Here is a 26660-nt window from a genome sequence, read left to right as displayed (position 1 = left end):
TAGAAGTCTTCCTAAAGTAGAGTTCTACTCCAGATAGAACTCTACCTACCCCATTTAAATTTTAAATTGATTTTAAAGTTTTAAATTGGCCATATATGAATTTCAGATCCAGATTTGGATCAAAGATCCAAATTTATATCCAAAATTCATATGGATCCTGCCTGTACCAGATCCTAGTTAATATGGGCCCTGGACTATGTCTAGATCCATATTAACTTAGATCAAACTGAGCAGATCCAGTCCACTCCAATCTAAAAAATGGCAAAAATAGAGGTGGGTTATTTTTGAAAAACGTGATTTTTGTGTGAATCGTAACTCAATTTTAAAAACGCAGGACACCAACATGATTAGAATTGTGAGACGCATCTAACGATATACATACCTGATTTTCACTTCTGAATTTAACCTGAATTTTGCTTGATTCTCGCTCAAATTTAAAGGTTAAAAATAAAAATTTTCTTAAACTTTAATTGGCTCATCTAGGTCTTGTCAGTGGGATCTGGGCCATGCCCAGACCCAACTGACATCACCTATATTTAAATATTTTTTTTATTAATTTAATTAAATATTAAATTAAAAAACATATTTTTTAAAATTAAAAAACATAAAAAAATACATAATATTATACACTAGAACTTTAAATTAAGTTGGAAAATGATAAGAAACTCATGTTTCTCTGCAATCTAAGTAGTTCCTAATAGAATGCAAACTCCTAAGGTGTATTTGATGGCACGCTCAAGATTAGATGAAACAACAGAATTTGACAGACATAATGTATGTTCTATTTATTCTGTTACAATTGCACTGCGTCCAACATTTAATTCGATTGGACAAGAAGTTGTGCTTCTTGTGTCCAACGTTTGATTTTTACATTGTGCAGCTTGGACACATATGGATAATGGGTTGGATAACTTCATTTTGGATCATATGACTTGATCTCCTCAACCATATGAGTGCTCTAACAAGTTTATTATGGATTTTAAATTTAGATATTGTTCTCAAATTGGATTTAAAAATTTAAAAATGTTTAAATTTTGAGTAATTTAAGAAATTTAAGAATTGAAATTTTTTTATATAATGCTTTAACCAGTGTCATATTGGATCTAATTATGAATGTTTATCAAAAAATTATGGATTTTAGCCCCAAATATGTATCTCAAATTGGATCCAAGTACGAAAAATGTTTAAAGTTTAGGCAATTGGAGAAAAAATAAGATTTCATATTTTTTATATATAAATGCAAAAAACATAAATAAATCCTAAAATGCAAGAAAATAAATCATAAATAAACCAAAAAATCCTAAACTACAAAGAAACCATAAAATCAAAGAAACCATAAATAAAATATAAAAAGCCCTAATTCAAACATTATTGAAAGAAGATAAAATAACCTAATCAAATACAAGTAAACCTTTATTAAGAAGTCCTAATTAAAGTAATTTGATTCAAAATCCTAATAAAAAATCACAAAAAAAAACTTAATTAAATTAAATTTCCAAAAACCCTAAATAAAGATATTTGACCAAAGCCCTAAATCAAAGAAAAAAAGCCTTAATCAAATCAAAGGAAAGCCCTAATAAAATTAAATAACAAATGCCTAGTTAAATATATTGGATTCAAAACCCTAATCAATAAAATTCAAGAGAAAATCCTAATCAATGAAAATCAAAGAAAAAAATCTTAATCAATGAAAATAAAATTAATAAAACTAATCAATGAAAATTTAAAAAGAAACTCTAATAAAAAGAAAACAAAGAAAAAAAAACTTAATTGGGAAAGAAGAAGAAGGAGAGAGAGAGAGAAAGAGGAACGAAGAAGAGAAGAAGGGAAGAAAGAAGAAAAGAGAGAGAGAAGCCTCTTGCCCCGTTGTCGACCTCTTGCCCGGCTGCTACATGAGAGAGAGACGGAGAGGTTAGACCCCCTTCACCTGATTTCTTTTTAAGTGGAGTTCCCCCAATCTCGTTCTCATCGTAACAGGGGAGTGCATCCAACGTTTGATGGGTGCAACGTCCTGCATGACAAGCCATCAAACACACCCTTAGAGTACAAACAGGTCGGACTCTTGTTAGATTTAGGTGGAACATATAATAAGGTGTTAGCCTATTCCTATCCGAAAGAGGACAGAGAATGACTTCACAAGAAGTGGATCCAGTTAGCTATTTTTCTTAATCTACTTAAAACTGAATATGACTCAAATAACTGAGAGAGATGCTACCGTGCTCCGGGAGTAATAGAAATCATGGTTGTAAGTTGTAACTTCTCAATTAAACCTTATGGATGTACTTAACATAGTTTATTTGATAGAAATCATGCTTTGGTTCATATTTTTTGGACCTAAAGTAGGATTTTTAAGTCATGAAATTTTGATACATTGTGAGCCGTTGATTTTTAAAGGTCTTAAAAAATATACATATATGATATAATCGCATGATCCAAAAGTTGTTTTCTACTAAATAATGCTTATAGATCATATCTATAGGGTCTGATCAACTAAAAAAGATTAAGAAATTTGACAGTCTAAAGCTTCTATTAGGTGGGAGTAGGTACTCCTGGAGCACCGTTACTAAATAATTAAGAGAGATGCTACTGTGCTCCGGGAGTACCTACTCCCACATACTACAAATCATGGCTGTAGGTTGTCTTATCAATTAAACCTTATGGATGTACTCAACATAGTTGATTTGATTGGAATCATGCTTTGGTTTATGTTTTGTTCATGTTTTTTTGACATAAAGTAGGATTTTTTAAGCCATGAAATTTTGATACATTGTGAGCCATTGATTTTTAAAAGTCTTAAAAACATACATATATAGGGTCTGATTAACTAAAAAAGTTTAAGAAATTTGACTGGATAGATTGAAGATGGTCAGTCACCTGATCCAATCCCCCTGCAAAGCCTGCACCCAAATACTTCATTGGGTCTTTTTGTCCATCTCATACAAACTGGCTCTGCATGCATAGACGTTTAGACTGTTATTTGTTTCTTGGTCGCAACATAGTTGTGTTGGGACTTGGCAGGTTCAAAACCCAATGGTATAGTTGTATAACTGGTAAGGTCTGCCTAACCCCAGCTTGCCTATAAAAAAAAAGTTAGTTGTGTCAATGGGTCAGTTTTGACCTGAACCCGACTCATATCAGACCCTATTCGATCAAGCTTTGGCGACAAACGAGGTCTGATTAAAATTTGGGTTAGACTCAAAGGGTCTGATTAATATATGGAGCCAAGTATGGTTCTTAAAATTTCATGCCAGACTCATGCCCCACTTGAGTTCGCAATTTTTCAGTGTAAAAAGGATAAAAGATATTGTTTTAAGCAGGTATGATCTAGGTCTGGTTCATGTAAGGATGATAGTTCTGGGTATAGTTTCTTTTTATAGTGTCCATCTGCAAATCAGGCCAAACCCTAATTGCAGCTTTTTAAACTCCGGCCTTGAGCTCCTAGAAAGATCTAGGCTGCATATTCAATCAAACTTTGAACCATAAACCCAACTCTTGACTATAGCCAGGCCTGGTCGAGCCTCAGCACATGACAATAGGTCCAGAGAGAGGATCCTGTAAAACGCTGGGTGAGAATAGCAATCTCACCCGGCATTTACAACCACAAAACCCACCCCTCTGTGGGTCCCACTTGTACTGAGCTACAGTACAGTGAGGTGGGTTTGGTGGTTGTAAACGCTGGGTGAGATTGCAAATCCCACCCAGCGTTTTACAGGATCCACTCATAGGTCCATTGCAAAGCAGATCCCCTATCAAGAAACTATCATAACACCAACCTGGAAGCAAATAATATCCTTACAAGCGATGGACTAACAATGTTTAACAGGACATAATCTTTGCAAGATTACCCAAATCCACATACCCAATGACAAAAAAGGGTAGATGTAAGATAAAAACAATTGCAGTTCTAATGACTGGTTCCTTTGTCTCAAGCCCTATTTCATGGTACACTTTTTATAGCATGAGCCGGTGCACTAGACAGCCAACCACAGGACAGCTCTACAGCAGAACCAAACCAGTAGAAACCCTGGTTTCTTTCTCATACAGTGACTTCACTTTTGAAACACATAAGTCTCATGTAACAACTGTCTTGAACGAGTTTATTTCTGCTTTTGAGGATGACCATAAATACCACAAGCTCTTCACGTTGGTAATCACAACATGACCAACGATAACTTGATAACTTCAGACAGCGGTTGAGAGCAGCGTCAAGGTAAGCTTTTGGACTTCCGGTAAGTTGTGCTTATACTCTGCTAAGGTATGTCAACCGCATTAAATTAAACCAGAAGCAGTTTCAAATCCTTCTTCGCTTTGCCAAGATGGTATCTGCACCACAGAGCATTATGAAATCAAGTAATCAGTGAAGTTCAAGCATAGTGAATTCATAAAACTAAAAGGCACAGGAAAATCACCTCAGCTATGTGATGCTGGAAGTACTTCTCTATATCTTCCATGACCTTCGTGTCCTTTTCACTGCACATCAAATTGAACACTGCTCCTGTAATACATATACACTGTTAGTGATCGAATATCAATTGGAAGTACTTCTCTATATCATCAGTTATCGAATGGAACAAACACATCACTTGAACGACTTCTAAAAATGTAGATGCATTTTAGATCCTAATATGTTAGTTTCTTTTGCATAAATACACTTTGGGATTACTGACCACATAAAGCTTCATAGCAGTTGAATGTGGTGCTTTGGATAGCTTACACAACCAAAATGTTCATGACCTATATGTAATGCTCCTAAGGAAAATGTCTTGGTTTCAAACAGTCAATAATACCATGTGCCAGTTTTTTTCGCATGAATGCAATTTGGGATTACTGACCAATAAGGCTTCCTTGCCGTTAAATGTGCTTTGGATAGTTTACACAACCAAAATGTTAATGACCTATATGTAATGAGGAGAGGGTGTTGCGTGTGCACCCCCGGAACACGCACTGTAGCTACAGTGCATGTTCCGGGTCCCAGGGTGTACGGGGGAGCCGTACACTGCCGTACATCAGACTGCAGGATGTACGGCGGTGTACGGATCCCCCTCCACCCCACTGAGCGCCACGCGGCGCTCAGTGGGGACCCAGGAACACGCACTACAGTGCATGTTCCTGGGGGGAACATATACCCTGCCCGCTGTAATGCGCCTAGGGAAAATGTTCGGGTTTCAAATAGTCAATGCCACCATGTGCAGCAGCACATCCACCACCATTTTCTTGCCACATGGATAGATCCAAAAAGGTGAGAGATAGGTAAGGCATCCATGAAATGGATGGAGAGAAGAGACCCACAGAAAAAAAACTCTCAAAAAAGGGGAAAAAGAAAAGAAAGCGGCAATATCAAAATATCATTTTTGAAAACCACGCATTTCGGTGCCTACCACTAGAAGTTTCATTGAATGGCTTTCGGCTACCCATCAATGTGTAGTCAAAATTATCAACTGTCACATAGGTGCGGGCGCAGATGCGGCAATACGGCACTTTAAAAAAACTAGGGTGTAGGGGTGCAAGAGGGTATATATATAATTTTTAATAGTTAACACTAATGAAATAAAAACAATTATCATTTCATCAATTCATCATGCATCAATTCATGCAATAAATCAAATTAACAATCTACAATTGCTATTCTTCATCAATTAAAAATAAAACTATAATTAAATCAACCTAAATATATTATGGCTATGCTAAGTGAATTTAGAAAATAGAAAACAATCAAACAAGCCAAGCAGAAAAGAAATAAATTATATTAATAAACTATGTAGGCAAAAGCGCTAGGTGGTGCCTAGTCGATAAACCCTTAAAAAGACTAGTTCAGGATTAAGTGGGATTAGAAGGACTAGTCGTTACCCCAATTAAAATATAAAAAAGTACACAAAATATACATAAAAATATGTTTAATTCTTTTAATAATAAGATGTTTTCATTACGCAAGTACAAAATTACACATGCTTTCACAAAATATATTAATATTCATAACCAAAATATACATATATATAATTGTACATGCACATATATATATATATATATATTTCAATTATTCATTACATATTCAATATAATCAACAAAATATGCTTTCAACCTTACACTGTAGAACAATAACACATACATATATAAATAGCATATTACATAATTCATAATACTAATCATGCTTTCAGGATTTTATAGAAAAATTCATCCGAAACAAACACACACATATATAAAAAAATATAATAAATTAAAATTAATTGTGCATGATTTCAATGTTTCACAGAAAAAATCTCAAAAACAAAGTAGCACACGTACACATATATATAATAACTAAGCATGTTTTTATGATCACACAGAACAAATCACACACACACACACACACACACACACACACATATATATATATATATATATACAAAAAATAACAATATATATAAAAATAATAAATGGCTAAACTGCCCTCGTGCTTAAGCGGTGGTAGCTTAGTCGCCGACTAGGCACCTTAGGCAGTACCTAATCAGCAAAATTAGTACCTTTTAAGGCACCCACCTAGAAATTGTGAAGCCTACACATTTTACTTATACCTGACCGACTAGGCAGACTAGTGAGAGCTTTTAACTACATAGCTAATAAAAGAAACAAACAATGCATAATTGCAAGACAAAAGTATATTTCACATAATGTATATGACAATGAGGTGATGACCTTAATAATTTTTTGCTTTATCATCAAATTCATCATAAGAAGGAAGAATAGGCTCAAATAAGTCCATGTTTATAGTGTTGAAATCATGTTCCCCTTCTAAGTCACACTCCTCTAGGTTTACATCCAAAAATTTGGATGATACTTGACTACATTACAATTAAAATTTAAAAATGTTAAATACATGCATATTTAAATAAAGAAACTAAGAAATAGTCAAATCATGGTTGTACGTATTATACAATACAGTGTGATACGCATCATTACTTTTATGTTTTGTGAACTCGAATATTTGAGTGAGCATCAAGTTCTCGAGTTGCACCGAACGGAGGGCATATTGTATTTCAGCACCTATAGAGCGCAACACGCACCCCACGGGTAACCTCTCATTGTGATGGAGAAGACTTTTCAGCCCCTAGTCTAAGCTAGTTGCAAGTTTGATGTAGTGAAGCTCCATAGCCAAGAGGAATCATTGTCACTGGACATGCACTCGTCGAGCACCTCGAAAGGGTGGGAGGTTGGGCAGCAAGGCGGGTGACAAGAGTAGGCCCTGTGCATGCCTGTTGATGGCCATGGGAAATTTGCATACTCGTGAGCACCGTACACTCTGATCTGATATTCACGAGATATAGGGCTTGCCCACTCTGGACCTCATGGTGGTGCACCAATGCAAGTCAAGAGGAAGATCCCCTATATAGGTCCAATGGGAAAAACCTTAATATCCCTTGGAAATGCATCATTTTTATTTCCAATAGAGTTCTTGAATGTAGACTTCATATTTTTCTGAAGTGACTTCACCAAGGTCTTCGTCACATATGAATGTGTGAGCAAGATTTTGACCTTAGTTCAGTAATTTTCAACTGGTATCAGAGTTATATCAAAGCATACCATATTGGTATAAGAGCTCATCAAATTAGTCTCAGAGTTGCCCCAAGTTGTTGGGCAGTAAGGCAGACGACAAAAGTTGGCCCCATGCATGCCTGCTAATGCCCATGGAGAATTTGCATACTCATAAGCACCCATGTGCACTCTGATCTGCTACTCACGAGATATAAGGGTTGCCTACTCCAGACCACACGGTGGTGCACCAATGCAAGTCAAGAGGAAGGTCCCATATATAGGTGTTATGGGCACTGACCCCCCCCCCCCCCCCTGCCAATAGGAGAAACCCTAATATCCCTTAAAAATGCATCACTTTTGTTTCTAATGGAGTTTCCAAATGTAGACTTCATATTTTGTTGAAACGACTACAGTAGGGTCTTCGTCACATATGAATGTGTCGATGAGACTTCGATCTTGGCTCAGTAATTCTCAACGTCCAAAGAGATGTGCGGCCTCAAAGTTTAGGTAGGCCCGCGTGGTTATTGGCCTGGCACCTTCAGATGAAGTTGTTCTTTTTAGTGTTTTGACTTCACAAACGTGTTGAAAACGCACTACTTTTGTTTCAAATGAAGTTCTTGAATGTAGACTTCATATTTCGCTGAAACGATCGCACCATGGTCTTCATCATATATGAATGTGTTGGTGAGATTTCGATCTTGACATGGTAATTCTCAATGTGCAAGGATATGCACGGCCCTAAAGTTTGGGCAGGCCTGTGTGGGCACTGGCATGACACCTTTGGATGAAGTTGCTCCTTTTAGTGTTCTGAGTTCACGGACATGTTCCCCACATATGATTGTGTGGGAGAATACTTGATCATGGCACATGAATTCCGCATGGAAGGCTTCCATTTGCGGGCTTGAAGTTGAGATGGATCGCGGGTGGCATAGCACCCTCAAAGCATAGCACATGGCCTTGGGTGGTCAGAGAGACCCCAGTGGCATGGAGCATGGAGCTGAGCATATGCATTTAAAAAGTAGTGTGCACACTTAGGATTTCTTATTGAGTTGCTTACGAGCAATTTGGCATTGGCTTGTACCATCGCCATATGCCATAGCCAAGGCATGGGCTTTCTACTTAGCAACTCAAGTGTCACCATAGGCCCCACTGCACTGCACACACATGTATGTCGCTTTCGGCCGGTGATGAATAAAGTTCATCACATTCTCTCACACTAGAACAAATTGATGTCCGCATCGATACTTCTCCAATTGTGAGGAGACTGAAGCCGAACCACAGAAGCTGGAGTAGAGCAAGCAACCTTTGAGAGACTGTGCACAAGGCAATAGAGCAGAGTCAGGTTCTAAGATGGAGCTCAGTGTCAGTCCCTAAGTGTGTGGTATTTGGGAGCCACCAATGAAGCACAATGTGGGAGTCATCACCGCACTAAGATACATGGTGTAGCAGTTGCCTGAGAGTTTCAAAGTTGGAGGTTGTCCCGTCCTCCTAAGCAAAGCGGGTGTTTGACACCCAAGTTGGTCCGTTAAGGAGTGCAATGCGACCACGAGCAAATGTGACACAATCAATGCAACGACATGGCACATTCTCTCCCACTAGAACAAATCAACGTCCTCGTCGATGCTTTACATATTGAGAGACTGAAGCTGCCATGAAGTTCTTGATAGGGAAAGGCCACACTGTAGTGTGGGAATCGTTACCAATGAAGATATGCAGCATAGAAAAGTTGTCATGAAATTTTTGAGTTAGAGGTGGTCCAGTCCTCCTAGCAGAGTGAGTATTTGACACCTGCGAGTGGTCTGTTGAGCAGAGCAACATGACCACAAGCAAACATGACCCTTGCAACATAGCAAAGAAGGCCAAGAGAGAGGAGCAGTTTTCAGCAGAGGTGAGCTGGTCCTTCGGCAACCAGATGGTCCTTCGAGGAGGGGCTGTAAAGTGTCGACTTCTTCCAGCGAAGCATAGCTAACGGGTTGGGCATGGAGTATCTTCATAGTTTGCTCACATGCGCCAAAGGTGAACCATTGTTTTCAACTTTTCATAGTAGTGTCTAACTATGTACTCAGATCAATTTTGAATTTGTTCAACCTCTTGCTATCAAATTTGTGTTTGGATTCGAATCATATCTAGTCTTTCCTTTTACCATGCAAATTGTATGCTTTCAATTTGCTGCTGCTAACATGTGTGTGTGTGCATTTTTTTTTGGTGTAAATCCACTATCATGGTCTTACTACGTTAGGTATTGGTGTGAGTTTTATGAAAACCATTTTTTTTAAAACAATATTTTTAATGAAAATCCAGTGAAAGCTAGACACCAAAAATATAAAAACCGGCTCGCACGAGTGGTGGAGTCCGGGTCGAACTCAAGGAACGAGAGATACTTCGTATTCAAACACACAATTTAAACTACTCTTTATGCCAAAATGAAAAGAATTGATTAAATAATTAACTAACTACGAGAGTACGGCCCTACGCAGAGGGCTTAAACAAAATAAATAAATGGTTTTATTACAGACCCAATAATTGAATTGAATAAAAAAAATAAAAAACCTAATCTAAAAGCAAAAGTGTCTTTAGTGATTGAGTCTTTGTCTCCTTGTGCTCCCTTCTTCCGCTTTTCTTATTTGCATATCACTTGTGGTTGGACCCTTTCGTATGGTTTGATTAAGAGCCTTCTGAGGGCTTGAGAAAACCTCAGAGAGTACTTTGAGGAAACAAAAAGGGCTCTATTAAACATTCCAATGCTTCCCTGCAACATAAAAAAAACAAGAAACAAGCTGCAGAAACAAAGATCCTACAAAAAAATCAATAGAAAATGTGATGAAAAGTCACAAAAACATAAATTAACTAACATGAACAATTACACTAATCAATAAGATAGCAACACAAATTCCTAACTACTAACAAATTCAACACTAATGATGCTACCAAAAGAAGAATACAAACTAAAACAATGCTAAATGGAATCACGTCTAAATGAATTAAACAATTAATAACTAAGAATGTGAAAATCTAATGCTAATAAATCCAGCAATTGAGAATTTAGAGTAGGCTTCTATAAACTAATTACCTATGCATCTAATAAACAGAACACGCTGACTAATAGAATAACTAATCGGTCTAAAGAAAAACAAGCACACTGAAAATTGCTCACACGGCTGAACCAAAAATGCACACAAAAAAACGCTTAATGAACAATATTCATTACGTAACTAAGATTAGCTAATTTTAAACAAAAGGCTGCTATGCCTGTAACTCTAAGAAAGATGATGTAAATCTAAATAATTAAAGCATAAACCAATTAAGCAAGACACAGATTAAACGTTGACTGCTAAGGAAACTTAACTACTGTGTGCAAAAGACTAAAAGGGAAGAATAAAACTTTATGACCCACAACATTAACCCCTATACTAATTAACTATATAAGACATGACGCTGGACCAAGAAAGATATGTGAAATAACAACACTAACAGATAACAACAAAACAAAGAAAAAAAAACAACGTGAAGCGATAAAAAAATGCTACTCTAAGCAGCAATACCACACACGAGTCTGATATTCAATGAATATTTAGTCATCTATGTTTACCAGTGGATTACATATTCAGCATGAATTGTAAACATAGTGCTGCAGGTCTATTTATCATCAAACAAACAAAAACTTCACAACGACTATGCTAAATCAAAAGAAGAAGAAGACAAATCTACTACAAAATCTTAAACGAACCTGGTTTAAACTGACTCTAATCTAGATCTAACCTGTCATTAATCTATGCTTAACCGAGAAACACAAACACACCAAAAAAAAAAAACTACACAAGCATCAACGAAGATGTCTACGCATAACATATGAAACTTTACTATGTTAAAAACGATATGCTTTTATTTTTTTTTCTGATTTTTTTTTTCTTTTTGCAAAGGTTGAAAACAAATAGTCTAATTAGCTGTAATGACAACAAAAGAATACAAAATATACTCTATGGAATGCTCATGCAAAACGTAAAGAAATATCCATGTGATGAAGCTCAAATCCACAAAGATGGGAGAGACGAATAGGGTTACCGAGTGATTCGCTAGAAGAGTTGAGAGAAGAACGGTTGATCCCTGGGCTGCAGCTGCACTTCTCTGTTGAAGATGATGAGGTAGCCAGCGATGAAGCAGTTAATAGCAAGAAGACAAGGAAACAGAAGAAGTGGAAGAAGAAGGAGAGGAAGAAGAAAGGAAGCCAGTTTTGAGAGAGAGAGAGAGAGAGGCGTGAACTCCAACCAGGGAAAAAACGCCTCTCCTTTGCTTTAGTATCTTATTTATAATATAATATTAGGTTAAAGCAAATTTTTCAACACAAGTCCAATATTTTCAATAATTTTCAAAAAGACCCACTTTAGTAAAACCTGTTTTATTGTCTAAAAAGAAAACTTCCTAAACTAATTAAAAATTATAAATTAGCTAATACAAACATAAGCTAACTAATCTACCATTAAGAAAATCTATATCTAATAAAAATACTAAAACCGTAGGGAACGCTTTGAAAACTTGATTTTCTGATAAGATTTAATTCAATGCGATTTCTCAGAACTAACAATAAAAATGGGTTTCTAGAGCGATTTTAACATAGATCATGCATAAATAATGATTAATAAAATGCAAATATTATGCATGATCAAATACCCCCATGCTTATCGTTTGCTAGTCCTCAAGCAACTGAAGCAAAAGCAAAAATACTAAACTAGACACAATAAAAACCTAACTCACTTTCGTAGGAATCACGGTTGCATTTAGCATATGCAACAAGCCCTTTCAACCCCTGAGTTACCCCAGTGGACGAGTAAGGTCTCGTGAGGGTTTGCAGTGATGCTACCCACAAACATCTGTGTCAAGTATGCATAAGAATTTTGAAACACAAAGCATTAGGCAGTTAAGGAGTTCGTTTCCACAAATATTTCATGTTATTGCATCATCAAAACATGATTAGAGTCTTCTACTTGCCACCACAGAATAAAATATTTTCTTTCACTTTTCTAAATAGCATAATCATTTATGTTTCATCCTCAGAAATTCAAATACATACATATCATTATTTACTTATCCTCACTCGTATGTGTTCTGCACAAGTTTTCTCAATATTTGCTTTTAAGCAATGAACTTTTCTCTTTTACGCTCTTTTCTCTTTCTTGATTTTCAATTTTCCACATTTTTCAAATTTTTTTCTCTGAGCACTATACCCAATTTCCAGTTTTTGTGACCCGTGTAACGAGCTTTGGGTCAGTGACTCCCAGGCCAGACGACCTTAGGGCACTAGATACAAAGTATCCCTCAGACTTAATTGCTCGAGTCACTAGACCTTCAATTTTTTATAGTTAACGTATAGTCTACTTCTCTGTCATGTGCAATGTCAATATCTATTAGGCTCTCTATAAAGTCCATGTAACGGGCTTTCGAACCGATGGCTCCCAAACCAGATGGCTTTAGGGCACCAGGTGTAAACACCCCTCAGACTCTACTTGCTCGAACAAAATAGGCCACAGATATCAACGTAGACAAAGAATTGACTTCCTTCGTTATCCTTTTCAACATGGAACTCGAACACTTCAACTTGTGTCTAAACCCAGCTACTAGGGAGTACGAAGATATCAAACAACTAAACGTATGCTCGTTTCACTTTTTGAGCTCTTAAATGCAATATTGTTCATTTGCTTAGTTTTTCAAAAAAAATAAAAAATAAAAAATAAAACTGTGCATATCCATACTTCTGATTCAAAATAAACTCTAACATGCATCTATAATTATTTCTTTGAAATCCACATAAATAACCATGGTTTTCTAGATTTGTGTTAGAAAAAGTTTTTCGTGGGGCTTAAAAATTCTCTAAAAATGTTAGATGTTGCAAAGCAGTCATATAAGTTCAAACTCATTCCCTAAAAGCCTAATTTTAATGAGTTGACATAAAAAATGTAAGTACAAAGACATGAAAAGTTTAGGTGTGCAAACTACACCCTCCCCCATGCTTGAATGACACTGTCCTCAGTGGCACCCCCCCATGCTTATATGAAACTAAGGGACTGCATATGAGAACAAGATAATCGGGAGAAAAGAGTAGAAGTCACCTGACATGTAAATGCATGTCCTACAAATGCACAAGAATGGATACCTGATCTAACAATATACTCATGAGATACTAGAAAGCAAAGCAAAATAACGAAAAACCATCTATGATATTTACTAGATCCTACTAAAAATACAACATACAAACCTGTGCTCCCCCTCATGCATCCATGAGGTTAATAGCCTCAATGTCTTGCTGCACCACCATATCAGAAATGTAGGGCTTCAGTCGCTGCCCATTAGCTTTGAAAATGCTACCCGTTTGAGGGTCCAAAAGATCTACCGCTCCATGTGGAAAAAATCTATGGACTATGAATGGTCCATCCCATCTGGACTTCAGCTTCCCTGGAAAAAGATGGAGACGTGAATGATAAAGCCACACTTTTTGACCAGGCTCGAACTGCTTCCTCACAATATGTTGATCATGAAAATGCTTGGTTCGAGCCTTGTATATTTTGGCACTCTCGTAGGCTTCGTTGCGCAACTCCTCAAGCTCACTCAACTGCAACTTCCTCTCAGCTCCAGCTTGGACCATATCAAAATTGAACTTCTTGATAGCCCAATATGCCCTATGCTCCAATTCAACAGGAAGGTGGCATGGTTTCCCAAAAACCAATCGGTATGGGGACATGCCAATCAGAGTCTTGAAAGCAATCCTATAGGCCTAAAGGGCATCATCAAGGCGCTGAGACCAGTCCTTGCAGTCTGGCCGAACTGTTTTTTCAAGAATTCGCTTGATCTCCCTATTGGAGACCTCGACTTGGCCACTAGTCTGTGGGTGGTACGGTATGGCAATCCGATGATGTACCGAGTATTTCCTAAGTAAAGAAGCTACTTGTATATTACAAAAGTGCGTACCACCATCACTAATGATCGCTCTAGGGACTCCGAACCGACTAAAAATGTTGTGCTTGATAAATCGGAGCACCTTCTTATGATCATTGGTTCGGGTGGCCACAGCCTCGACCCATTTGGAGACATAATCAACTGCCACTAGAATATAAATAAATCCGAACGAAGGCGGGAAAGGACCCATAAAATCAATACCCCATACATCAAAAATCTCAACAATCAAAATAGGAAGGAGGGGCATCATATCACGCTTGGCGATGCGTCCTGTCTGCTGACAGCGCAAGCACCTCCTACAAAAATCATGGGCATCTCTATGCAGTGTCGGCCACCAAAATCCTGACTGGAGGACCTTCGCGGCGGTCTTTCGACTAGAAAAATGGCCTCCACAAGCCAAGGAATGACAAAATGATAGAATGGAGTCATACTCCTCCTCAGGAACACACCTCCGAATCATCTGATCTGAGCATAATCGAAACAACTCTGGTTCCTCCCAAAAATAGTGCTTTACCTGCGAGAAAAATCGATCTCTCTCATTGTGGTTCCAGTGCGCAGGGTATTCTCCAGTCACCAAAAAGTTGATTATATGCGCAAACCAAGGCAGATGCTTGACATGAAAGAGCTGCTCATCCGAAAATGAATCATCAATCTGCCTCTGATCAGTGGATGTCTCCACTGTCAGTCTGGATAAATGATCTACTACAAGATTCTCACATCCACTCTTATCTCAAATCTTGAGATCAAATTCTTGTAACAGAAGGATTCATCGAATGAGACGCGGTTTGGCATCCTTTTTACTCATCAAATATCGCAATGCTGCATGATCTGAGTAAATGATGACCTTCACGCCTAACAAATATGAGCGAAACTTCTCAAGAGCAAAAACTATGGCTAGTAATTCCTTCTCTGTGGTGGTATAATGCATTTGCGCTTCAGAGAGGTTCCTACTAGCATAATAAATCACATGAGATCGTCGCTCAATCTTCTGACCGAGAATCGCTCCAACCGTGTAATCTGACGCGTCACACATAATCTCAAATGGCACTGACCACTCAGGAGATCGAAGAATAGGAGCAATAGTCAGAGCCTCCTTCAGGGCCAAGAATGCCTTCAGACAGGCATCATCAAACAAAAAGGGTTGATCTTTCGTTAGCAGGTTGCAAAATGGTCGAGAAATTTGGCTAAAGTCCTTAATGAACCTTCTATAAAAACCTGCGTGCCCTAGAAATGATCGCACCTGCCGCACAGAGGTCGGTGGAGCTAATCTAGCAATGGTCTCCACTTTGGCCTTATCAACCTCGATTCCTTTCTCAGACACAATATGTCCAAGAACAATCCCCTATCTCACCATGAAATGACTATTTTCCCAACTAAGGACCAGATTTGTCTCCCTACAACGCTGAAGCACACAAGATAACTTTTGGAGACAATCGTCAAATGAAGAGCCATAGACTGAAAAATCATCCATGAAAATCTCCAGGACATCATCCATCATATGCGAGAAGATCGCCATCATGCACCGCTGAAATGTTGTCGGGGCATTACAGAGCCCAAATGACATTTTCCTATAAGCAAAAGTGCCATATGGACAGGTGAACGTCGTTTTCTCCTGGTCCTTAGGATGAACGGCCACCTGGTTGTATTCTAAATAACCATCCAGGAAACAAAAATACTGCTGGCCCGCGAGTTTCTCCAAGATCTGGTCGATGAACGGCAGAGGGAAGTGATCCTTCCTAGTTGCATTGTTCAACTTTCTATAATCTATGCATACTCGCCATCCCGTGGTAGTCCTCATAGGGACACTTTCTCCTTTTTCATTCATCTCTACAGTGAGCCCAGACTTCTTAGGGACAACCTGGGTAGGGCTCACCCACTGACTGTCGGAGATGGGATAAATGATCCCAACATCCAACCATTTGACTACCTCCTTCTTTACCACCTCCTTCATATGGGGATTTAGTCTCCTTTGTGCCTCTCTTGAGGGTTTAGCCCCCTCATCCATGATAATCCGATGCATGTAAAAGGAGGGGTCTATCCCCTTCAGATCTGCCACCGACCATCCAATCGCCTCTTTATGCTCGTGCAAGACCTGTAACAGCTGACACTTCTGTGTGTTAGTCAGGTCTGCGGAAATAATGACAGGGAGAGTCTGATCCTTGCCTAGGAAGGCATACTTGAGTGAGCCCGGTAAGGGCTTCAACTCAAGCTCAAGCGGACTCTCTATGGATGGTCGGGCCGACTTTTCTGCCAATTCAGGAAGCGGCTCAAAGTGCCAGGTCCAACTCAGATCACCTGTCTGACTCTCTATCGACCCATGACAATCTTCTTTGAGTGATTCATCAACCTCCTCTTGAGGTGGATCACTCAATAATCAGGTGTGCTCTGCTTCTACCAGGTCCTGAATGAAGTCGACCTCGAAAAAAGCCTCATCGCCGGCAGGTCCCATCGCCGCATGAAAAATATTCAGCCTCATCTTCCTGTTGCCAAATGAGACATCCATCGCGCCTGTGCGACAATTAATGCATGCATTGGCAGTGGCCAGAAAGGGGCGTCCAAGAATGATGGGGGTCTGTCGCATATCATTAACTCCCTCCATATCTAAAATGATGAAGTCGACAGGGAAGTATAAGTCCTCTACCTTGACTAGAACATCTTCCAGAATCCCTCGGGGGACCTTGATTGATCTATCTGCAAGCTGCAGGGTCATAAGTGTTGGCTTCATCTTCTTTAATCCAAATTTGTCATAAAAGAAACCCGGCAAGATATTGACACTTGCCTCAAGGTCGAGCAATGCACGCTCGACAGTAATGTCTCCTATGACACATGAAATAATTGGAGTCCCTGGGTCCTTAAGCTTTGGCGGGGTTTGATGCTGCAACACCGCACTCACCTGCTCAGTCAAGTATATCTTCTTCGGCACTTGTGACTTTAACTTTCTTTTCTGCGTACAAAGCTCATTTAGAAACTTTGTGTATGCAGGGACTTGCTGAATGGCATCAAGCAAGGGGAGGTTTATCTGGACGTGCTTAAATATCTCAAGCATCTCCTGTATATTCACTTCATGTTTGCCTAATGACTTCGGCCTCTCTAACGCCTCAGGAAAGGAGGCTTTGGGAATATAGGACTTTGAAAGCTCAGATGGTAGAGCCCTCTCGCTTTCCTGAGGTGGGACGGTAGGGACAAGCTGCTTCTCACTCGTTCTCTCTCTTTCTTCTGCAGCCTCCCTCGCCTGGTATTGCTTCCCATTCCTAAGGGTGATTACCGCTTGAGCCTGCTCTTGATGGACATCTGTCATGTGCAGGCCATGCATCGGCTCCTTACCCCTAGGGTTCACCACCGGTTGGCTAGGTAAAGCCCCCTCTCTCCGCCTGCTAAGCGCCTCGGCGAGTTGTCCCATTTGCGTCTCAAGCTTCGCAATAGAATGTGTATGGGAGCTCAGATTTGCCTTGATATCCGAGAAGGCTTGCAGCATCTTGTCCTCAAAGGACTGGCTGGATGAAGTCTCCTGAGACTGAGGTTGATTATAAGTAGGCTGAGCTGAAGGGTAGCTAGTTCTCTGAAATCCAGGTGCATAACCGCCTTGCCTGGGTTGGCTTTGGGACGGGTTGGGAGGTTGGGCTTGTGGATTTCTCCATGAAAAATTGGGATGGTTCCGCCATCCCGGGTTATATGTACTGGAATATGGATTGGGTGCGGGCCTAGCGAAACTCTGCGCCATCTGAGCTTGCTCCTGGACAAACTCAGGGTACTGTGGCGCAATGGGGCAATCAGCATCATGGTGTGCAGGGCTAGCACACAACGCACACACCTGTAGGACTGGAGAGGGACCTGACAACAACTGATCCAATTTCTGGGACAGTTGGTCGACCTTGTTTTTCAACTAAAGGTGCATCCCTATCTCGAATATACCAGCCTTCTTCGCGCCATCTTGCACAGGTGTGGCCCTCTCAGATCGTGAAGTAGAAGCATGGTGCATGGAGTTCTCGCTCAAGGTCTCAAAAGGGACCATGCTTCATCTTCACTTTTGAGCATAAAAGTGCCCCCACAGGCAGCGTCAACCATTTGACGGTTCTTCTCAGTGAGACCATCATAAAAATATTGCACCAGTTGCCAGCGGGGCATCTGGTGGTGGGGACACTTGCGGAGAAGATCTTTCATCCTCTCCCACGTTTCATGAAACATTTCCCCCTCGATCTGTGAAAAGCTGGTGATGGCTTTTCGATACTGGTTCGTCTTACCAATTGGGAAGTATTTCTTTAAAAACTCTCTTTGCATATGTTCCCAAGTGGTAATTTGAACTGTATTGAGAGCCTTCAGCCAATGCTTGGCTTTATCCTTAAGGGATAAGGGGAATAACGTCAACCTTAATGCGTCATCTCCAAAATTGTTGATCTGCACCGTAGAGCAGATCTCGAGAAATTCGTCGAGATGACGGTATGGGTCTTCGTTGCTAAGGCCATAAAAAGAAGGTAACATCTGGATGACACTGGCCTTGATTTCAAAATGGTTCGCTCCCACATCAGGTCTTGTGATGCAGAAGGCAGGAGTGTATGTGTTGGGCATGAAGTACTCCCTAAGAGGACGGATCAACTGCTAATCTTCAGCCATGGGGTTGGATTGATGGGCTCTCCTAAAGAAAGATTCGGGATCCTCAACAAATTCGGCAAGCTCAGGTTCAAGCGAACGTCGCCCGTGCATGCACCAAAGGGTAGACTGGTGCAGCAACCGTCCTAAATTGGGGTTTTCTACCTAACTAACGCGCTAGCGGCCAAACCACACAAACCACAAAACGAGTAACAAAAACAATTACTGAAAACAAGAAATAACAAGCGCCACGCAGTTGCACTCAATAGAGAATTTACGAAAATGAAATCTATGTGCACGGTACCAATCGTACACAGTCACTTCTAAGGGGATTCTAATGGGTGAGCTGTGCAGAAAAGTAAGCTTGTCTCTACGGTATGCACACACGTGGTTCTAAGCCTAAATGCGAAAAACAAACTAAACAATCCTAATTAAAGAACTGAATTAAACTAACAACCTATAAATACGAGAACAAACACAAGGCAATAAAGTGAATACTAGTATTTCGCCGTTCCCCGGCAACGGCGCCAAAATTTGGTGTGAGTTTTATGAAAACCCTTTTTTTTAAAATAATATTTTTAATGAAAATCCAGTGAAAGCCAGACACCAAAAATATAAAAACTGGCTCGCACGAGTGGTGGAGTCTGGGTCGAACTCAAGGAACGAGAGATACTTCGTATTCGAACACACAATTTAAACTACTCTTTATTGCCAAAATGAAAAGAATTGATTAAATAATTAACTAACTACGAGAGTACGGCCCTACGCAGAGGGCTTAAACAAAATAAATAAATGGTTTTATTACAGACCCAATAATTGAATTGAATAAAAAAAATAAAAAACCTAATCTAAAAGCAAAAGTGTCTTTAGTGATTGAGTCTTTGTCTCCTTGTGCTCCCTTCTTCCGCTTTTCTTATTTGCATATCACTTGTGGTTGGACCCTTTCGTATGGTTTGATTAAGAGCCTTCTGAGGGCTTGAGAAAACCTCAGAGAGTACTTTGAGGAAACAAAAAGGGCTCTATTAAACATTCCAATGCTTCCCTGCAACATAAAAAAAACAAGAAACAAGCTGCAGAAACAAAGATCCTACAAAAAAATCAATAGAAAATGTGATGAAAAGTCACAAAAACATAAATTAACTAACATGAACAATTACACTAATCAATAAGATAGCAACACAAATTCCTAACTACTAACAAATTCAACACTAATGATGCTACCAAAAGAAGAATACAAACTAAAACAATGCTAAATGGAATCACGTCTAAATGAATTAAACAATTAATAACTAAGAATGTTAAAATCTAATGCTAATAAATCCAGCAATTGAGAATTTAGAGTAGGCTTCTATAAACTAATTACCTATGCATCTAATAAACAGAACACGCTGACTAATAGAATAACTAATCGGTCTAAAGAAAAACAAGCACACTGAAAATTGCTCACACGGCTGAACCAAAAATGCACACAAAAAAACGCTTAATGAACAATATTCATTACGTAACTAAGATTAGCTAATTTTAAACAAAAGGCTGCTATGCCTGTAACTCTAAGAAAGATGATGTAAATCTAAATAATTAAAGCATAAACCAATTAAGCAAGACACAGATTAAACGTTGACTGCTAAGGAAACTTAACTACTGTGTGCAAAAGACTAAAAGGGAAGAATAAAACTTTATGACCCACAACATTAACCCCTATACTAATTAACTATATAAGACATGACGCTGGACCAAGAAAGATATGTGAAATAACAACACTAACAGATAACAACAAAACAAAGAAAAAAAAACAACGTGAAGCGATAAAAAAATGCTACTCTAAGCAGCAATACCACACACGAGTCTGATATTCAATGAATATTTAGTCATCTATGTTTACCAGTGGATTACATATTCAGCATGAATTGTAAACATAGTGCTGCAGGTCTATTTATCATCAAACAAACAAAAACTTCACAACGACTATGCTAAATCAAAAGAAGAAGAAGACAAATCTACTACAAAATCTTAAACGAACCTGGTTTAAACTGACTCTAATCTAGATCTAACCTGTCATTAATCTATGCTTAACCGAGAAACACAAACACACCAAAAAAAAAAAACTACACAAGCATCAACGAAGATGTCTACGCATAACATATGAAACTTTACTATGTTAAAAACGATATGCTTTTATTTTTTTTTCTGATTTTTTTTTTCTTTTTGCAAAGGTTGAAAACAAATAGTCTAATTAGCTGTAATGACAACAAAAGAATACAAAATATACTCTATGGAATGCTCATGCAAAACGTAAAGAAATATCCATGTGATGAAGCTCAAATCCACAAAGATGGGAGAGACGAATAGGGTTACCGAGTGATTCGCTAGAAGAGTTGAGAGAAGAACGGTTGATCCCTGGGCTGCAGCTGCACTTCTCTGTTGAAGATGATGAGGTAGCCAGCGATGAAGCAGTTAATAGCAAGAAGACAAGGAAACAGAAGAAGTGGAAGAAGAAGGAGAGGAAGAAGAAAGGAAGCCAGTTTTGAGAGAGAGAGAGAGAGAGGCGTGAACTCCAACCAGGGAAAAAACGCCTCTCCTTTGCTTTAGTATCTTATTTATAATATAATATTAGGTTAAAGCAAATTTTTCAACACAAGTCCAATATTTTCAATAATTTTCAAAAAGACCCACTTTAGTAAAACCTGTTTTATTGTCTAAAAAGAAAACTTCCTAAACTAATTAAAAATTATAAATTAGCTAATACAAACATAAGCTAACTAATCTACCATTAAGAAAATCTATATCTAATAAAAATACTAAAACCGTAGGGAACGCTTTGAAAACTTGATTTTCTGATAAGATTTAATTCAATGCGATTTCTCAGAACTAACAATAAAAATGGGTTTCTAGAGCGATTTTAACATAGATCATGCATAAATAATGATTAATAAAATGCAAATATTATGCATGATCAGGTATCACTAAATTGCCTTATGTAAACTATAGGTGTGTAATGAAAATACAAAAAATGTATAAGTGGGTGCCTCTTATGGGCATATAAGAACACAAGAACACACACAATCAAGACCACTTTGGATCAATACAAGGGCACAACCACACAAGGCACTTAGGAGGTTAAAAACAAGTAAAAAATACAGAAATATTATCAAGAGAATGCTTGTGAACAAGCTTAACATACAAGAGGGGTTACACCCCCTATTTATACACAAAAGAAAGCAAAGAAGATCCATTGGAAAGTGCTCCCAAAAGCTAGAAATATAGTTGTTGGGAGCACTTTCCAGCAACTCTATTTCAAGGGCATTATAAGGACTATAATACCCTTAAAGAAAAGAATAAAATACATTAAAAAAGAAAACCCTAAAGTTTCCTCTAGGAACACCACTAATTATATAATATATAATGACCAAAATACCCCCAAGGGGTTTCACGTATTACATATATATATATATATATATACATATTAATGTGTTTATATACATGTATATATATATATATACACTTTAACACTCTCCCTTAAACTTACGATGTAATCACCGAAAGTTTGTCAAGCAAAAAATGAAATTTGGGAGAAAAGCTTTCGTAAAGAAGTCGACCAATTGAAATTCTGATGCTATATAAGGCAGGATAATGGTGTCCAAATACTCTTCAATGAACATAGTAGCAATCAATTTTAATATATTTGGTGCATTCATGAAACATGTGATTGTTGGCTACGTAGATGGCACTTTTATTGTCATGGCATAACCTTAAGGGTGAGAGCATATGCACCCCTTTAGTGGATGAAAATAATACATGTTTCTTCTTGCATTTCCAAGACACCAATGAGTCACCTACAAACACACAAAAACCTGTAGTTGAGCGTCTATCATTAGGATCTCCTCTGCAATCAGAATCAGTATAAGCAATTAATTTGAGTGAAGATGAGGAAGACAAAACAATCTCCTTATAAACAGAATTTTGTAAATATCTAATGATATGCATGACGGCAGTCATGTGCATAGTGGTAAGGAAATGCTGAAATTGGCTAACAATATGGACTACATGTGAGATATCAGGAATGACAATTGTCAAGTATGTGAGGGCCACAATTATTTGGTGGTAAGGAGTAAGACCATCCAGTGATGTGCCATCATCTATCATCATTTTTGCATTTATTACTTCAGAAGTGTCCACTAATTTCTCATTTGTAATGTCAGGCCTATTTATGATGTTAGAAGCAAACTTTGATTGAGTTAGAAAATAGACACGAGAGGAATATGCAACCACAATCCCTAAAAAATATCTAAGAAAGCCTAAATCAGTCATTTCAAAGCTTTGTTTTAAAATATTTTTAATAAAACTAACTCCCTGTTTGTCGCCACCAGTGATGATCATGTGGTCAACATAGAGTAGTCTGAAGGCTTTGTAATACAGTGGCAAGAAAGAAAAGTTTGCAAACTTGAAAAATCCTTATCCAGATTAAAATAGGCCCCTAAGCAATGACATACAAAATTTGATACTGCTCTGGTAAATCATCGTTTTAAAATTCATGATGTTAATAACTATATTTATAGTAAAGTAGATCCTAATTCCATTATTATAATTTATTTATATATTAACAACATCTATATTTTGGGTTCTAATACTAAATGTGTGAACCAAACAAAAAAAATTTATCTTTCATGTTTTGTATGAAAGACTTGGGAGTTGTAGATGTCATCTTAAGAATTAAAATTGAGAGAAATAACAATGTCATTGCATTATGTCAATCACATTACATTGAGAAAATTATTAAAAAAGATGAATATTTCATAATATTTTATAATATTTTATATTTGTTCATGATTTTTAAATCAAAAAATATAAATTTTAAATTATATATTTATTTAAAATTGATAAAATTATAGAAAAATATATTAATTTATAGGTGACGTCAACTGGGTTTGAGCGTAGCCCAAAGCCCACACTCGTCTGTAAAATTTGTACTTACTCAAATAGGTAAGGATAGTTTTTGTAAATTTAACTTGAATTTAAAAGTTAAACTACATCAAAATCACAAGTGTTACATTTTACCCCCCTTAAAGAAATTTTGTTCACGAAATTTGATATAAACATTAAACAAAAGAACCACAAAAATATAGTTCATCAAGCTTTCACTGCGCACTCTGATAAAATATTTACCCCCAAAGATTAATATTTATCCCTCTCAAAAAATAAATGTTTATTTAAGTATCAAGACCTACAATTAGGTTTGTCATATGAGGTCTCTATCATGTTTCTAGGTTCTCACATTATACTATACAGTTTCAACAACATAAATCAAACAACCAAAAATTTAAATTGGACCATACTTACAGTGATGACTGAATGCTCGATGGACCAAGAGTCACAAATTCTTTAACTTAGCTCTTAAACCAAGACTGTAACGCCCCAATTTTTGAAACCGAAATTTTAAGGATTTTTTTTTCTTTAATGCAATGGTCTCATCAATAGACTTGTTTCAACTGTACCAAGTAATAGATGGTCCGCCTGAGAGCAAGCGCGAGCGTGTCTTAGTCTCCTAGTATTAGGTCCAGTACAAAACTACCATCAACGAATCTGATTGAACCATTACATATAAGAAATTCTTTAAAACCAGTATTTCATCATTGGCCTTCCCTTAACCGAATTTAGCTCTAGATAGTCAGCCTACACATGCACCGGTGTTTAATAGCTCCGTAGAACCAAGTTTGAAATTAAAGCATCTAAATGACAAAATCCTTAAATTATTACTTTTTAAGAAATATAGTAGAAACTCTTTTTAAATACGGTTCAAGCCTTGGGTGGGTTACAGACACAACACACACGTATGAAACTAGAATAATTGAATCATGCATTTAATAATTCAAATACTAGTCTCAAACTTTATCAGAGTTAACAGGACTTAATCAAATAAACAAATATCAAAATATTAAGTCATCTCAAAATTGTAAAGAATTGTGACCCTCTTGGCGCTATCCCGTGCCTACGGTCATCACCCATCAGCCTATTCATCACCTGAAATATTAAAAATTAGAGGCATAAGTACACAACCTCAGTAGGTAATCATCAAACATGTGAACACAAATACTCCAATCATATAAATAGGCATTGGCACATTTTCAGATATCATTTAAATCATGCAATATCACAATATCATAATTAAGCATAATTTATAACTACACAACTAATCATGCCTGCATTCATATTTCAGAAATAAACATACTACAATGCTTCATGCCAATGAAATAATAATTTATGCACAAAATGAATATTATAATGATTCCATTCTGATTTCTTATGTGTCACTTTTTCTCACGCCCAAAGGTACACTTTCAGGTTTTTAACTTCAATTCATTCAATCCAATAAGGGTATATTATGCCATGTATTTTATTAACCTCATTGAATAGAAAGAACATGCAACCTCACCTTGAGTTCCCACTGGAGCGGTCTATAACCAAGAGAACTCTCAGTGGTGCAACACAAAATTAATTCCTACTCTGCAAAGGTTTTGGACCTACCACCTAGGATGCATGGTAGTCTGCCCCCCCTACGATCAGAGACAGGGGACCAAGAGACGCCCCCATTCTCTAAAACAAAAACAATGGTCATCCGATCGTGTGTACCCCTACTTTCTCTAAAGTGGACCCCAATCCAAAGGACTTTTTTCGAACGAGTCATGGGTGTTATTTAATTATTAGGCTCATAAATTAAATTACATGTGCTCACCACACACACCCGGACTCACCAGCTCAATCTCTCCACTGGAGATTTCATAAGCAAGTATGTTTTTGACCCAACCAGATCTCACAGTTTACATTATAAGCCTGACCTTTATAAGGCAATTATGTGATTATGTGCATGAATATTTTTTTCTGTCTTTCGTATACCACAGACACCCATAGGTTTCACCGAACCTAGACTCACACCGAGCCCTACACACATGCTCATATCATACATCATTATCACCATGTCATATGCTCACATGCATAAATAAAGGTTGCAACTACATGCAATTTATGATCATGCTTAAACAATCAACATGTATAACAATTTTGTTTACACTAATCATGCCTTATAATATTCAATGTTCATTAACATACATGCCATATGAATGATTATAAAACAAGGGTAACATGGAATACATTCAGTTTGTATGCATATTAGTTCAAATTTCAAGATAACATCTATAACCATGTTGCATAATGTAGAATACGTTTAAGCAATCATACATAGCCTCATGTGTAAATTTGGGTCCTTGCCAACCTATTTTTGGAAAACCCACCGAAATATCTAAATATTGAATTATACTTTCTCAATTTTACTAATAATGCCCTTATATCTTATGGAAACATTCCAATAAACATAATCTAAAAATTCATTGTAAAAAAATCACGAAAATTCTTGGACTAAATCCTATTCAGAAAAAATATAAACCAGATCCTGTCATCTGCAAAAATTTATCCCGGTTTAGAGAATTTCTCCAGACCTACAGAAAAAGCTTTTTAGAAAACTCTTGTTACAAGATCTTATTTTACTTATTACCTTTCTCTCAGATTTTTCCTAATTTATTTTGATGAGTTTTTATTGGGTATTTAAAATCAATAAAATCATG

General features: G+C 37.6%; 1 pseudogene; it reads right to left on the bottom strand.

Moving 5' to 3' along the window:
- Positions 1-4269: 4269 nt before the first annotated feature.
- The window catches only part of LOC149811741 (histone H3.2-like), a 35113-nt pseudogene continuing 12722 nt past the window's right edge, over positions 4270-26660 (bottom strand).

Source organism: Nuphar pumila, chromosome 17, assembly GCF_984573655.1.
Source record: "Nuphar pumila chromosome 17, dmNupPumi1.hap1.1, whole genome shotgun sequence".
Classification (NCBI taxonomy): Eukaryota; Viridiplantae; Streptophyta; class Magnoliopsida; order Nymphaeales; family Nymphaeaceae; genus Nuphar; species Nuphar pumila.
The sequence above is the reverse complement of the archived record's forward strand: the minus strand, read 5'-3'. Positions and strand labels throughout refer to the sequence as shown.